Genomic DNA, 16198 nt, shown 5'->3' with positions numbered 1-16198 from the left:
GGGAAGAAGGTTTTAATGTAACACATGGGTACTCTGATAGGTACTTTTACATATATTACTTCACATATTGATCATAATTATGAAAATAATGATAAGAACTACACCCTGTTTCTTATGTGAGGAACTGTATTGAGTGCTTTACATATTTATGGCGATACATTATAAAACTGTATATATAAATAAGTGTGCATAAGTGCCTTACCTACATATTTGTGTGCTGATTATTCCTAAACACCTTAAATCACCTATCTATATGCATTATATTATGGAATACTAAAATAGCTGATGAAAATGAGACTTACTATCATGAATTTACTAATGAAAAAGTTGAGGTTCCAGAGGCTTTAAATACCTTCTAGAGAAAAAAATAATTGGTAGAGCTATGTGAGTATTTAAATTTAGGTGTATCTTACATCAGTTTTCTCTCTACAATGCCACAAAGTCCCTGTGTACTTGAAAAATAAAGAACATATAGAATTGAGTGACTTCAGAAACAAGAACTTGCCTCCATCTACGTGGTCTGCCAAGTTGTTTCCAGGGAAATGAACTACAAAACCGAATTAACGGAAGATTTAGACGTGGATTTGAATATGTACGTGCACGTACAGAATTAGATGAAGGAAGAGAGAAATAACAAGTTTAAAAAGTTGAGGAGAGGAAAACCCAGGTACCTTCAGAAGACGAATAATGAGAGATGAGACTTAATCTAAATGTAGCAAGTAGAGAGCTATTCATATTTATCAGGAATTCTAGACTACATCCTAGAAGAGATATTAAGGATTATAAAGGAAAAATAAAGGTGATTTAGAAGAGAAAGTCGAAATTTTGCAAATAAAAAGGAGCACTTTATTTTTGAGTCCTAGGGAGCTTAAAGATGAGTGAGGAATTTTAAAAAGGAGGGTTTAAACAGCTGTATAAATCAACATTGTTGTTGATTTCAACACAGAGAAATCAACAATAATGACAATGTGACATCCAAGTTTTTCCCCTATTCCTTTCTTTAATGATGTTTGTCTTCCTACTATTTGTATCAAACATTGTTGGGTGTGTGTGTGTGTGTGTGTGTGTGGTGTGGTGTGTGTTATGTGCATGTTTAAATGTTCAAGTCTTTGATCCCAAGATGTTTCCCCTATATATTCCTACAGTTTTCTATAGGGATAATCATTCTTAAAGTCTCACTTTTTGTTATGCCACATAATCATTCAATGTCCTCATTTAACTCTCCACTATGGGCCTTGTACTATACTAAGGATTTTAGATAGATAACGTATGTATACATATATATGTATATATATGCATACATACACACACATATTCTATATATACACATATATGCACATGATATATATACACAATATATATTTGTAGATCCATTATAGCTACTACAATCACACTTACGTCACTTTCCCCTTCCTAAGCATACCCCATATTCTTTTTCACACTGCAGCTTCAATCATATATTTGCTTAACTTGCTTCACCATATTAGAGTAAAAACTGTTTTATCAGCAGCCTGTCAACTAGAAATCTCTATTTATGGGTACTCTCACTCATTTGCAGTGCTCTGTCACTCTCCTGGTTATGAAATGAGAATATCTTACACATTCAAATAACCATTTGCATAGTTCTTGCCCCTCTTCCGACTCACCCAAGATTTTTCCATCACAGTTACTACTCATACAGTGTCCCAACAAGAAAACAACATCCAGGGAATCCACTGCCTTGAACTGCTACATCAGTTTGAGAAATGTCAATATCCATTGAGCGTATGTCCTATGTCAGGAACTATGTTTGCTATATTGCATGCATTACTGCTTTCAAAACACTTAGGAACATATGAGGTAGAGATTTTCACCTGCATTTGTCAGTGAACAGGAACAGATGGCAGAGAAGTAATATCTGTACAAGGTCATATACCTCTAAGAGTGAACTCGGTGTGTGAGTGAGGTAATGCCTGGTGATTGCTGCACTGAAGATGTTTTGATTTATCTGGTTCTGCAAATTGAAAAACGCTAATACAGTACATGAAAAAATACCAAGCCCTCTATTGATTAATGCTGTCTTTCTTTAAATGCAAATGGCTTATTTTAATGAATTGGGTCATTCTAATAAGATACCCAGAAATGTAAATTTTCTATTCACTTCAAAAAGAATTCAAAATCATTTCACTATATATAGCTTTCTATAATGATTCCACCATTTCTGTTTCTCTTTTTTTTCCAAGAATATATAAAAGGTCACCTGGCACTCCTTTATTTTGGCTGCTTTATAAATGTTCATTTCAATTCAAGTGTGCATGCATTTTAATTGCTTATAATTATATGTCTCAGTGTAAATGGAGTTCTAGTCAAAAACAAAACATTCTGCAGTGATCCTGGTTTATTTTTACTCTGTTGTCACTGAAATCACTTTATCCCAGTCTGCTCATTGGTCTTCCTTACATATTTGTCAGAAATGTAAAAGAAAAACATTTAAATAGGTTTTAAATTAAGGTGAAGCATCTGATACTTTATAAAAAATATTGAAAAGTATATTTTTGTCAAAGAGGTATGAGTAAGATAAATTAAATAAACAAATAAGCATTCTTTACTGGGCTTTCAGGTATTTTCCCTCAGGCAAACGAATGTCATGATTTATTCATTAAAGATTATCTTAATTGGAGTGTAACTGTTTATATTATTGTGTTAGTTGCAGCTACATAACAAAGTGAATCAGCTATACATATACATATATCCCAATATCCCCTCCCTCTTGCATCTCCCTCCCACACTTCCTATCCCACCACTCTAGGCGGTCAAAAAGCATGAGCTGATCTCCCTGAGCTATGTGGCTGCTTCCCACTAGCTATCTATTTTGTATTTGGTAGTGTATACATGTCCATGCCATTCTGTCACTTCATCTCAGCTTATCTTTCCCCATCACTGTATCCTCAAGTCCATTCTCTTTATCTGCATCTTTACTCCTATTCTGATCCTAAGTTCATCAGAAACACTTTTTTTTTAGATTCCATATATATGTGTTAACATACGGTATTTGTTTTTCTCTTTCTGACTTACTTCACTCTGTATGACAGACTCTAAGTCCATCCACCTTACTACAAATAATTCAATTTCGTTTCTTTTTATGGCTGAGTAATATTCCATTGTATATATGTGCCACATCTTTTTTTTTTTTTTTTTTTTTTTTTTTGTACGTGGGCCTCTCACTGTTGTGGCCTCTCCCGTTGCGGAGCACAGGCTCCAGACGCGCAGGCTCAGCGGCCATGGCTCACGGGCCCAGCCGCTCCGCGGCACGTGGGATCTTCCCGGACCGGGGCACGAACCCGTGTCCCCTGCATCGGCAGGCGGACTCTCAACCATTGCGCCACCAGGGAAGCCCCACATATTCTTTATCCATTCCTCTGTCGATGGACATTTAGGTTGCTTCCATGTCCTGGCTATTTTAAATAGAGCTGCAATGAACACTATGGTACATGACTCTTTTTGAATTATGGCTTTCTCATATGGGTTTTTACTTTGCTCCTTCATCTGCTTATTTCTCTGTCTTCTCATTTTGCTTAACTTACTGTGTTTGGGATCTCCTTTTCACAGGCTGCAAGTTCGTAGTTCCCATTGTTTTTGCTGTCTGCCCCCAGTGATAAGGTTGGTTCAGTGGTTTGTGTAGGCTTCATGGTGGAGGGGACTGGTGTCTGTGTTCTGGTAGATGAGGCTGGATCTTGTCTTTCTGGTGGGCAGGACCATGGCCAGTGGTGTGTTTTGTGGTGTCTGTGAACTTAGTATGATTTTAGGCAGCCTAATGGGTAGAGTTGTGTTCCTGTCTTGCTATTTGTTTCGCATGGGGTGTCCAGTACTGGAGTTTGCTAATCAGAGTGGATCTGGGTTTTAGCATTGAGAAGGAAATCTCTGGGAGAGCTGTCCCGATTGACATTTTGTGGGGCCAGGAGGTCTCTGGTGGACCAGTGTCCTGAACTCGGCTCTCCCACCTCAAAGGCTCAGGCCTGACACCCGCTGGAGCACAAAGACCCTATCAACCACACAGCTCAGAGGAAAAGAGAGGAAAAAAAAAAAAGAGAAAAATAATAAAATAAAGTTATTAAAATAAAAAAAAATTTTAAGTTATTAAAATTAAAAAAAGAAGAGAGCAACCAAACCAATAAATAAATCCACCAATGATAACAAGTGCTAAAAACTAAACTAAGATAAACCTATAAATCAGAAACTATTCAGGCACATACAGCAAACCTCAAGCCTACAGTTGCTCCCAGAGTCCACCACCTCAATTTTGGAACAATTCATTGTCTATTCAGGTATTCCATAGATACAGGGTATATCAAGTTGACTGTAGAGATTTAATCCACTGCTCCTGAGGCTGCTGGGAGAAATTTCCCTTTCTCTTCTTTGTTCGCACAGCTCCTGGGGTTCAGTTTGGATTTGGTCCTGCCTCTGCATTTAAGTCACCCTCTGGCATCTGTTCTTTGCCCAGACCGAAGGGGGTTAAAGCAGCAGCTGATTAGGGGGCCCTGGCTCACTCAGGCCGGGGGGAGGGGTACGGAATGCAGGGGTGAGCCTGTGGCGGCAGAGGCCAGCGTGATGTTGCAACAGCCTAGGCATGCCATGTGGTCTCCCAGGGAAATTGTCCCTGGATCACGGGACGCTGGCAGGGGTGGGCTGCACAGGCTCCCAGGAGGGGAGGTGTGGATAGTGACCTGTGTTTGCACACAGGATTCTTGGTGGCTGCAGCAGCAGCGTTAGTGTTTCATGCCCATCTCTGCTGTCCGCGCTGATAGCTGCAGCTCGTGCAGTCTCTGAAGCTCGTTTAGGCGGTGCTCTGAATCCCCTCTTCTCGCGCACCCCAAAACAATGGTCTCTTGCCTCTTCGGCAGTTCCAGACTTTTTCCCTGACTTCCGCCCGGTTAGCTGTGGTGCACTAGCCCCCTTCAGTCTGTGTTCACGCAGCCAACCCCAGTCCTCTCACTGGGATCTGACCTCTGAAGCGTGAGCTTCAGCTCCCAGCCCACACCCGCCCTAGTGGGTGAGCAGACAAGCCTCTCAGGCTGGTGAGTGATGATCGGCACCAATCCTCTGTGTGGCACTCTCTCCGCTTTGCCCTCCGCACCCCTGTTGCTGCGCTCTCCTTCGTGGCTCCACAGCTTCCCTCCACAGCCCACCCACCCCCCCACCCCCTCAGCCCGTCTCTGCCAGTGAAGGGGCTTCCTAGTGTGTGGAAACTCTTCCTCCTTCACAGCTCCCTCCCAGAGGTGCAGGTCCCGTCCCTATTCTTTTGTCCCTGTTTTTTCTTTTTTCTTTTGTCCTACCCAGGTACGTGGGTAGTTTCTTGCCTTTTGGGAAGTCTGAGGTCTTCTGCCAGCTTTCAGTAGGTGTTCTGTAGGCGTTATTCCACATGTAGATGTATTTTTGATGTATCTGTGGGGAGGAAGGTGATCTCTATGCCTTACTCCTCTGCCATCTTGAAGGTCCTCCATTAAAGATTTTCTTTAGCAAAGAATATTTACAAGCAGCAGCCAGCAACTCTAAAGACTCAAATGCAGAAATAGTGGGCAGTGAATCAAAAAGGAAAAACATTTTTCTGGGAAAAATGAGGGCTGCTTTTGTAGCAAACAGAGTTTTTAACCTGCTTATTTCTTCAAAAGCAGTGTCAAATTTGAGTTTGGATTTGGGAGAAAGTTGATGGAATAGAAGAATCTTTGGCCTTTATCAGAAACTTCCTTTGACTATCAGAACTTTTCTTTCAGGAGTTTATCTTAAGATAATTAGACGTTAGGAGCTCCATTTAGGACCTTTGAGTGCTATGATGAAACTAGCATAGAGCCTGACTTCATGAGCTTACCATTTGGGGAGGAACACAGATAAATAAACAATTATAATCAACCATGATGAGTGCTATTGAAAAAAGCAAAAACAAAGACACTAAATTTAATCTTGAAAACTCAGTAAAGGCTTACTGAAAAATGTGACTTGTGGACAGACAATTGAAATATGAGTGGGAATTACCTAGGTAATTAGGTGATGAGACAGTGAAAGAAAGTATAGGTATCTTCCAGAATGCGATGATCAGGAAGTAAAAGAACCCACGAAAAGAAAATGCATGGTATATCCAAGAAACTGTTCATGGATCAGTATGGCAGAGTAATGGTCTTAAAAGTAGTTTTTGTTTGTTTTGTTTAATTAGTCTTCAAGCCGTGGGACTCCTTCCTTAAAGGAACATACACATGGAGACCCAATATATACCCTCTCCCTGTTCCCCACCTATATAGATACTCTGATTGAACATGAGGTTCCCAAGCAGTCCTGGAGTGAGGTTCTGCCCCAATTGCTCCTGCATCCTTCAAGACAAACTCACAACAAAGACGAACACACACACATGCACACACATACATCCAGTGGTCTCTGAAAGTACTTTGTAGAAGCCTAGCACTCTTTGAGACATGGTTTTTGTGCCACTAAGCTTGAGGCTCCAGTGTGATGGAAATGACTGGAAGAAAGGGAGATAAAGTGGTAAATGGACCGTGAAAGACTCTGTAAATTATTTTTGAAGTTAATATGTTAGTTCATCTATGAAGTTACATGTGAGTTTAAAACTCATACTAAAGGCAATGAAGAGATAATGACTTTTTTTTTGGGGGGGGGATCCCATTATCCTTTAAAAAAATTACTCACACCATCATGGCAGGGAGCCAGTCATGAGGCCCTGAGACAACAACGTGAGAAATGATAGGCCTGAACCAAGGTAATGAGTGAAAAGAAGTAGACTAGTTAGTTGTTGAGGAGGAAAACTGTCAGATGTATTGATAATTGGCTGAGTGACTGTTATCAGCTAAAACATTTTTGTCTCCCCCAAAATTCAGCTGTTGAAATCCTAATCCCCATTGTGATGGTGTTAGGAGGTGGGGCGTATGAGGTATGATTAGGTCATGAGGGGTAAGCTGTCATGAATGAGATTAGTGCCCTTATCAAAGAGACCCCAAGGAGCTCTCTCTGCCATGTGAGGAAATGGAAATGATGAGAAGACAGCCACCTGCAAACTGGAAAGCAGGTTCTCACCAGAACCTGACAATGCTGTCATTCTGATCTCACACTTCCAGCCTCCAGAACTTCAGAGAAATGGATTTCTATCGTTTATAAGCCACTCAATCTATGGTACTTTGTTATAGCAGCCAGAACTAACTAAGAGAGTAATCAAAGAGAGAAAGATTTCTTCTTTGTTCAACCATATGAACAGTGACACAACCCACTGAAATATGGAAGACAGAAGGAAGACTAGTGAAATGAAATGAATAGATTTAATCAAGGATATGTTGCTTGCCGCAACTAGAAAAAGCCCACGCGCAGCAACAAAGACCAAGTGCAGCCAAAAATAAATACATACATTTATAAAAAAAAAAAAAATGTAAACAAAATAATGAACTTCTACATGACCCATAAGCGCTTCTTCACGCCCCTTGGTAATCCCTTCCCAAATCTCAGTCCATCCCTTCACTCCCAGGCAACAACTGATCAGCTCTTTCAGTATAGTTTGCATTTTTCTAGAGTTTTATATAAATGGAATAATAAAATTATACATTCTCTGGATTTGTTCACTCAGAATAAATATTTTCAGATTCATTCATGTCATACTGTGTATCAATTATCCATTACTTTTAATTATTGAATTGTATCCCATTGTCTGGGTACTATGACTATACTACAGTTTATTTACCCATTCACCTGATGATGGACATTTGGATTGTTTCCAACTTATGGCTATTACATATAAAACTACAATGAACATTCAAGTCTTTGTATGCATATAACATTTTTATCTTGGGTAAATATCTAGGAGTAGAATGTCTGTGTCATACAGTAAATAAATTTTTAACTTTGTAAGAAAGTGCCAAACTATTCTTCAAAGTGGTTGTACCACTTTTTCATATACCAACAAACAGTATATGAAAGTTTCACTTGTTCCACATGTTCTGCAGCATTTTGTATGGTCAGCCTTTTTATCTATGCCATTAAGGGTTTAGCACAATCTTACTGTGGCTTTCGTTTGCATTTATCTAATAATTAATGGTGCTGAGCATATTTTCATGTGCTTGTTTGGCATTCATCTATGTGGGCCTGGAGTTTTATTTGTGGGATGGTTTCAGTTATGAATGGATTTCATTAGTAGATGTATGATTCTTATTAAATACTTAGGTAATTTGTGTATTTCAATGACTTAATGATCTAAACTTCTTAAGAAACAAACGCAAAGTAAGCAGTACAGAGGAAATAAGAATAAAAGTAGTAATAGGTGAAATGGAAAACAGAAAATAATAATAAGTAAATGAAACCCAAAGTAGTTGTTTTTAAAAGATCTCTACTTTTTTTTTTTTTTTTGCAGTGCGCAGGCCTCTCACTGCTGTAGCCTCTCCCGCTGCCGAGCACAGGCTCCGGACGCGCAGGCTCAGCGGCCATGGCTCACGGGCCCAGCCGCTCCGCGGCATGTGGGATCTCCCCAGACCGGGGCATGAACCCACGTCCCCTGCATCAGCAGGCGGACTCTCAACCACTGCGCCACCAGGGAAGCCCAAAAGATCTCTACTTTTGACATTTCAAAGTATTTTACTCACAATCATCAGAAAAATAGAAAAGAGACCCAAATTACAGGAAAAATATCATTAATGAAATAACAGAGGGAATAGTAAGGAAATATTATGCAACTTCTTATGCCAATAATTGTTTATAAATTAAATGAAAGAGTATTCTTTTAATACATGATATACTAAAGCTTAATCATGAATAAATTTATAATATTTTTAACATCATAGGTACCTAAAAAATTATTTTCATAGGTAAAATCTTCCCATGAAGCAAATTCCAAACTCAGAGTTCATCAGCAAGTTTGACCAAAAGGATAAAGAAAGAATAATGTCAGTTCTGCATAAGCCCTTCCGGAGAGTAGAAGGAAGAAAAAACTCATTTTATGATATCACTATTACCCTAACACCAAAACCAGAAAATCATTACAATTTAAAAAAAAATCCCACAGACCACAATGTCCAATAAAAATAGACACAAAACTCTTAAATACTATCAAATTAAATTTAAAATATGTTAAAAGACTATTACATCATAACAAATTAGGAAGTTTTACCACAAAGCATGGCTTAACATTTGTAAATTAAGCAATATAATTTACCACATTAACAAACTAGCAAAGAAAATCCATATGATAATTTCACCAGAGGCCAAAATGCTTTTGGCAATGATTAAGTGAATATTTGCCATGATTAAAGAAATAAAAATAAAATATACCATAAAGGAAGACTGCTTTAGAAGATATAATAAATGTCTAAAATTAAAAAAATGAAAATCTTAAACCACAGATTAGGTCTTGCTCAAAACATGATTAATGAACTAGAATACTGATCTAGAGAAATAACCTAAAATCCATTTTTAGAGATATAAAAAGATAATAATTTTTAAAAATAGAGAAAATGTAAAATATAGAAGTTTAACTTATCTAAGAAGAGTTACAAAAGGAGAGCATAAAGAAAATGAATTTAAAGGAAACACTCAGAGACAATGATTGTGATTTCTTACAGAATTCAGAAAAAAAAATAAAACAAAACTTGATTATCATAACAAAATGTCAGATTGATTCCCAAGCAGGATAGCTAGTAAGGAATTAGCACCTATACATATTATAGACAAAATGCAGAACACCAAATACAAAGAGAAATAAAAAATGAGAACAGACGTATTTTATACAAAAGACTCCTCATCAGCAATTAGAATTAAATGAAAACATGACTTTAAATTGGGAAAGCAATGTAATTGTTGACTTAATTTAAAGCCAAGAGTAAATCATTCTGAAGTCTATGTATTGTTCTCATGTCAAGTCCATGAGATATTAATAAGCTAGAGGCATTTTAACTAAAGTATGCATCAGATAATATAATACTACCTATTAAAACAATAAAATAGAATTACAACCAAACCAATAAAAGGAAAATAAAATAAAACTTCATCAACTTAAGAAGAATGAAGATGGAAAATAATGAATCTATGAAAAAAACTGTTAAGTGGAAAACACTAAGATATCAGGAAAAACGCAAGTTATCAATAATTACAATAAATGTAACAGAATAAATAAATATAAAAGGGAGTCTCAGATTGCATAATAACATAAGAATCCATCTTTAAAAGATGTTTCTAAAATTTAAAGAAACCTGCACTTGGTGTTTGTTAGGCACCTTGAGTCTCCGGGGCCATGAGTCTTATCAATTCACATATGGAAATATACAATAAACTATAACATAAATAATATAAATATATAAAAATATATTTTAAAATGAATGGGATCTACATATATCATATAAATATCGGAATTAAATATTAAGGGAACAAAGCAAGTGACAATATGATACAAATAATATGGTGTGTGTGTGTGGTGTATATGTATCTTTTTAGATAATAGTTTCCTCTGATAAAAGTAAGGAATTAAATACAGGGAGTAGACATATATTTTTTAATTCTTAAAAATATATATGACACAAATACAATTAATAACTTCTGCTTGTTGGGTAAATAGGCATATGAATTGTTTCTCTGTATATTTTTCTATGTTTGTATAAAATTAACAGTTTCAAGTAAGAAAAAAGGAAACACAACAAAGATGAAGACAATGTATTTACTAAAATTCAAACTATTTTGTTTGACCTTGTTTAATTAAAAACAACAAGTACTTAATTTAAAGTTTTCAATAATCATCATGATGTTACCCCTGAACTCAGTTTACAAAAAGAAAGAAATTGTTTAAACTCAAGGAGAAAAATTATGAGAAGATAAAGAATACCTCTGTATGTAATCTAAAATGTCATCAGAAACTCTACTGAAAGAGAGACTATCAATGATGTATTACCAGAAATGTGTAATGCTCAGAAACTTTTGTTTTTACTATTCTATTTATTTAATATTGTATGAACTTTAACTGATTAATTACCTCAGTTTATATCAGAAAAAGATTAGGAGTCATAAAGGAATTTAATCAATACTAAACTATTCTTTCTGAGATCCCAAGAGAGAAACATTCCGATTTGGAGTGGGTTTTGTTAACGTATTTACTGAGATAAAATTCTCAAAATGCTGCTCAAAAACCTGACTGCTTGTTTTCTTAAAGGATAGGCCAAAGCCCTGGTATTAGAGAAATGTCCTTTTAAGAACTGACATTAGTCTGGGTGAAAATAGCTTTTGAAGGTGTGCTTATCTAAGAGCGTAAGCCCCCAATAAGAACCAGCAATCCCATAGTCTCCACTAATGCGAACTGATCTAGATTTGAAAGTCCCATCTTCATCCTACTACATAAACAGAGGTCCATCTTCTCTCAGAATCTGTGGGTCACGATCCAGATTGGCATTGGTACTCATCTTCCTAAAGCCTGACCAGAAATATGACTTCATTGTGCAAGGAGAAATAGAGTGAAATATTTAGAGACAAACTCCTTCCTATGAAAATAAGGTAGATGGTTTTCTGCAATTACTAGGTACTTAAAATCAAAAGATCTGGGGCTTCCCTGGTGGCGCAGTGGTTGAGAGTCCGCCTGCCGATGCAGGGGACACGGGTTCGTGCCCCGGTCTGGGAGGATCCCACATGCCTCGGAGCGGCTGGGCCCGTGAGCCATGGCCGCTGAGCCTGCGCGTCCGGAGCCTGTGCTCCGCAACGGGAGAGGCCACAACAGTGAGAGGCCCGCGTACCGCTAAAAAAAAAAAAAAAAAAAAAAAAAAAAAAAAGATCTGAAGAAGTTTTATATGGTGAGGTGGAGGTGGACCACTGTAGTAGTGGCCGTGTTACTGGGAAACATAGGAGGGAGAGAAATGCAAAGAACCCGCCAAAACTGTCGTACTGTATTTGAAAAATCATATTCTTTGAAGTGTCTTTCCTTATGTAGCCCAACAGACATTCTAAGTCAAGTGGAATTAAAACTATAGATATAAATGGTTATTTGATGGGATAATGTAGTTTCAAGTGAAAAGTAAAGGATCATTAGCTTTTGGGGTAGGTTGTAATGTAGATTTGCTGATTTATTACATCTCAGAGAGAATCAGGGATGTAATAATGAAAGACATTAAGAAAAAATTTGTTGATTGCTTCAGTGGCTGTAAAAGATACTCACTGAGGAGTGCAATATGTTGGGCCTACAAATATCAAGGTTGGTTTATGTTTACATACACATTGTATGTATGTATGTATGTATGTACGTATATATGTATAGCACTATTCCAAAAATTGTTATTTGGATGTACCTAAGCATCTGCAATTTACATCATTTTGCTAGCAATGAGATATTTCCACAATTCCTGTTTATAAGTTTTATATACACTTAAGTTTGCCCACTCCCATTTTGGGGTAGGTTTTAATATTTTAAAATACTGGTATTTAAACCCACAGAATTTCATTCTAAGCTCTTATCATTTGTTCACATTCTCCTCAAATACTTTGAAAGAAATCTTGACTATTTTCATATCTTCCTAGGTAGGGGAAACAAAAAGCCTGGGGGGGGAGGAGCATTTAGGATGAATGTCATTTATCTGGGGAAGAAAAAAAAGGGACATTTGTCTACAGACATAAACAAAGCAAAATTAGTCTGCAGCATAATTGGTCAAACAACCAGCCCAGCCCATTCCCTGAAAGCCAGAGGTTAAACACAGACATTAATTCAAGATTTGGGATTCTAAATAGCCTAGCATATGACAAGATACATCCTTTCGCTTCTATTTTGAGAGATTGCCGCTAATATTCCAAATATGGGTAGATACTCTGACACGGGCATTTTTCTAAATCCCTGTGGTCCTATCACAGGAAATAGCCCTCTTCTGGAAAGTGCTGTGTCAGCTCAAGGTACATCACACAACCTGCATTTTACAAGAGTGAATGAATTCTTAAAAAACAAAACAGCAAAATGTAATTTTTTTCTAGGAGAAATCAACACAAGTACTTTATCTTTGAGTGGAATTTTCTAGTGAGAATGTGGGAAAAGCTCAAAAGAAAGATGCCTATATCAGCAGTTCCTAGAGAAAGCAAGGAATTTCACACGTGATTTTTCAGAATTCATCTTGAATTAATTTGACATTAATTATTCACTTGATAGTCCAAATTACACATTTTCTTTGCATAAAAACCAGGTGCGCTACAAACACCCAAAGCATCTGCTATCTTCTGCACACAAGTCAAGGGGGGATAACACTGTAAAACAAGAACGTTGCAAAAAGATGGCTCTAGTCCTTACCTGCAGTGGCATAAAAAAGGCACTGAATTAAAAAAATCCTTTTTTCTTTGAAACAGAATGTGTACTTTGGTGCTGAAGCAAATCATACAAAACTTAATGAATATTCATATGATATTAACCTCAAACGGTAAGAAAATTTCACTTTCATTTAGATACAAATCCAAACAATGTCAGATTTAACATCCTGTTTTTTACCATGGGCTATTAAAAGTGGCATGTCCCTAATCATGTTATCCTAAGGAGGATTACTGTCCTTTTGGAAAGAATTACAGGTTTATAATTGTTTCAAGACATGAGTCCTTGAGATGAGCTAAGCTTGAATGATTAAGCAGAGTGAAGTTATCCAAAATGTCAGCTTTGCAGTAGAAAGCTTTGTGTTTTTAAAGCCCAAAGTCTAGGAGAATGGTTAGATGGTAGGAACCTCCATAAAGAGCATGGAGGGAGCGATGGAGAGCTTGCCTATGCCTATGTTTGCAGCAAAGAAGACTGCATGCATTTGTCTTGATCTGTTCACGTAAATAAAAGGCGACGCAATATTTGGTACAGTGTGACTGGTGAGGGAATTCCACAGAATAAAGTAGGTTCAAGACTACTCACAGCAGGCTTTTCCTTCTCCCAGATATTGTAACTAGGCTCTTTTACACTTTCTGTTAAGATCTACTTTTAATAAAAGAAAATAATATGTATATTCATTCATCCACAGATCATATGATTTTAATTCAGGTAAGGAATAAGCAAAATCACTGATTTCTCTTTCTAAAGTGATAAGGGGCATATTTTCTTAACGAAAAAAATTAAAGCAACTTATATTGCATTTGCCTGCCCAAGGAACTGCTTAAAATAACTGGTAGATGAACCATTTCTTTAGACTTTCATGGTGGACTAGGTTTCAATACAGTTGTTTTTTTTTTATCATGATATTACCTTGTAGTTTTGTTCTCTCGTATTTGCCAATTTTCAGTCCTTCTGGAACAAAGGAAATGCTGATGAAGATTGACTGTGTCTGAACACTTTTAGGAAAAAAAAAACCCTTAAAATTCACAATGCTCTGTTACTTAAAATTTACCACAAAACTAGATTAGTTAATGTAAGAAAAAAGTACAGACATCAAATATGGTGAGCAGTGATTTTTAAGTGGGCTTTACAGAAAATAAGAATCCCTAGTTCTCTCAATATCCCGCTCTCAACCAAGTTTAAAGCTAATTCTGTTTAAGGAATATGTTTTCCTTTTAAGTTCATCTTTGTCAGAAGTTTGACAGTGATGGGAAAAGTAAAATCATTATCAACATTTTAGTGAAGCGATTTACCAAGTAAGAGTTCACACCTTGTTTGTAATTTACCTCATTGTCAAACTTTGAAAAAAAATTCAGCCTATTTGTTAACTAAGATTATATTTCTCTATTACCAGTGGAACAAATAGGAAACTGAGGAATTTAGCAAAACAATATTTCAGGTTTTCAAGCATACACAACAGAAATAAGAGGGTATAATTACTTTTCCACTCAACACAATAATCTGAACGAATTGACAAAGCTACTCATACTTGATATCTGATATAATTTTGACATAATCCAGGCACAGCTATACTCACTAAACATAATGGTGAGGTGAACACAGTCCAGACATGCAAGCGTTTTAGTAAAACATTAATTAATCATGAAAATAAATATAAAACTGATAAAGTACATAATGGATCAGTAAGAAGTAAATGTAAACACTGACCACTTGAGTAGCGTTCTTGAATAAGAAAATATTCTGTTACAGTATTCCACCGTATTTTGGTATAAATTCTCATTTTCAAGTATTCAGCTCTTAAATTCTGAGTTTTTATATAAAACTGTACTGCCTCAGCTTACACTAATAAGGTATGCTCTAGAGTGAAACTCCAATTGGAGAAGTAATCGTATCATTGATGCTTCACCTGACTACTGTGTATATACAAAAACAGATGAAAACTTCATGGGTATTTATGGAAAGCAATTTGATACACCAGAACTAATGGGTAGTCAAAAGACTACATTAATTTCTGTAATACAAGGAGACATACACCATTGGCCTTAACTTATATTCAAAATGCACAACATCCTGAACCTTCAAAACCACTGTATTTCTACTCTTAGACTTAAAACATTAAGAAAATAATATGAATCTTAAGGAATGGATCAAAATGAGAAGGTAACAGTGTTGAGCTCTATAAAGTATTTTGACATTGCCCATTGTATCTTACTATTAGGTCTTTAGTTCATTGTGGATAACTGTGGCCCTTTGAAAATTTAAATCAAGAGATAAAAAGAGTATATATGAAACGTTTCAAAGTAATAATTGTAGAAAAGTATTTTATCTCATGTAAATATGACTATGACACATGACTTTGCTTTTTACCTACTGGAAGCATATCAAAATTCTGTCTTTGTAGTTTTCCAAGATATAAAAATTAGTAATAAAATGTATCATTAATGTCTTTTGGGATTTTTTCCTAGCTTTTCCTCCCACACAAAACTTTTCTATTTCCAACATTTTTTATCTTAACCTAGGAACTCACCATAAAATAGAAAGGAATTATTGTTCTTTTTTAAGTGAGAAATCAAGGTACAAGGTATAAAAAAAGTTGAGGGAGAACACATAGCTCTTAACTCCCATTCCAATCCTCTTCCCATTGAGATACCTAATATTTTTCCCTCTATCTTTGGACTCCTCATCTCTCTTTTAAGATTAAATATGAATCCACTTCTTTTGGAAAAGTTTTCTGATTCTCCACCATTGTCATCCTCACTGTTGGTTTATTCTTCATCTATGATCTCCCAGCACTTTTAACAAACCTTTATGATAGCATTTACTCCACTGTACCGTATCATCCCCAGAAGGGTAATATATGAGCAACTTGGGAGGAGGCATCATGTTGTATTTATTTTATATACTTCCCCCACTCCT

The sequence above is a fragment of the Tursiops truncatus genome, chromosome 6 (assembly GCF_011762595.2).
Source record: "Tursiops truncatus isolate mTurTru1 chromosome 6, mTurTru1.mat.Y, whole genome shotgun sequence".
Classification (NCBI taxonomy): domain Eukaryota; kingdom Metazoa; phylum Chordata; class Mammalia; order Artiodactyla; family Delphinidae; genus Tursiops; species Tursiops truncatus.
Note: the sequence above shows the minus strand (reverse complement) of the source record.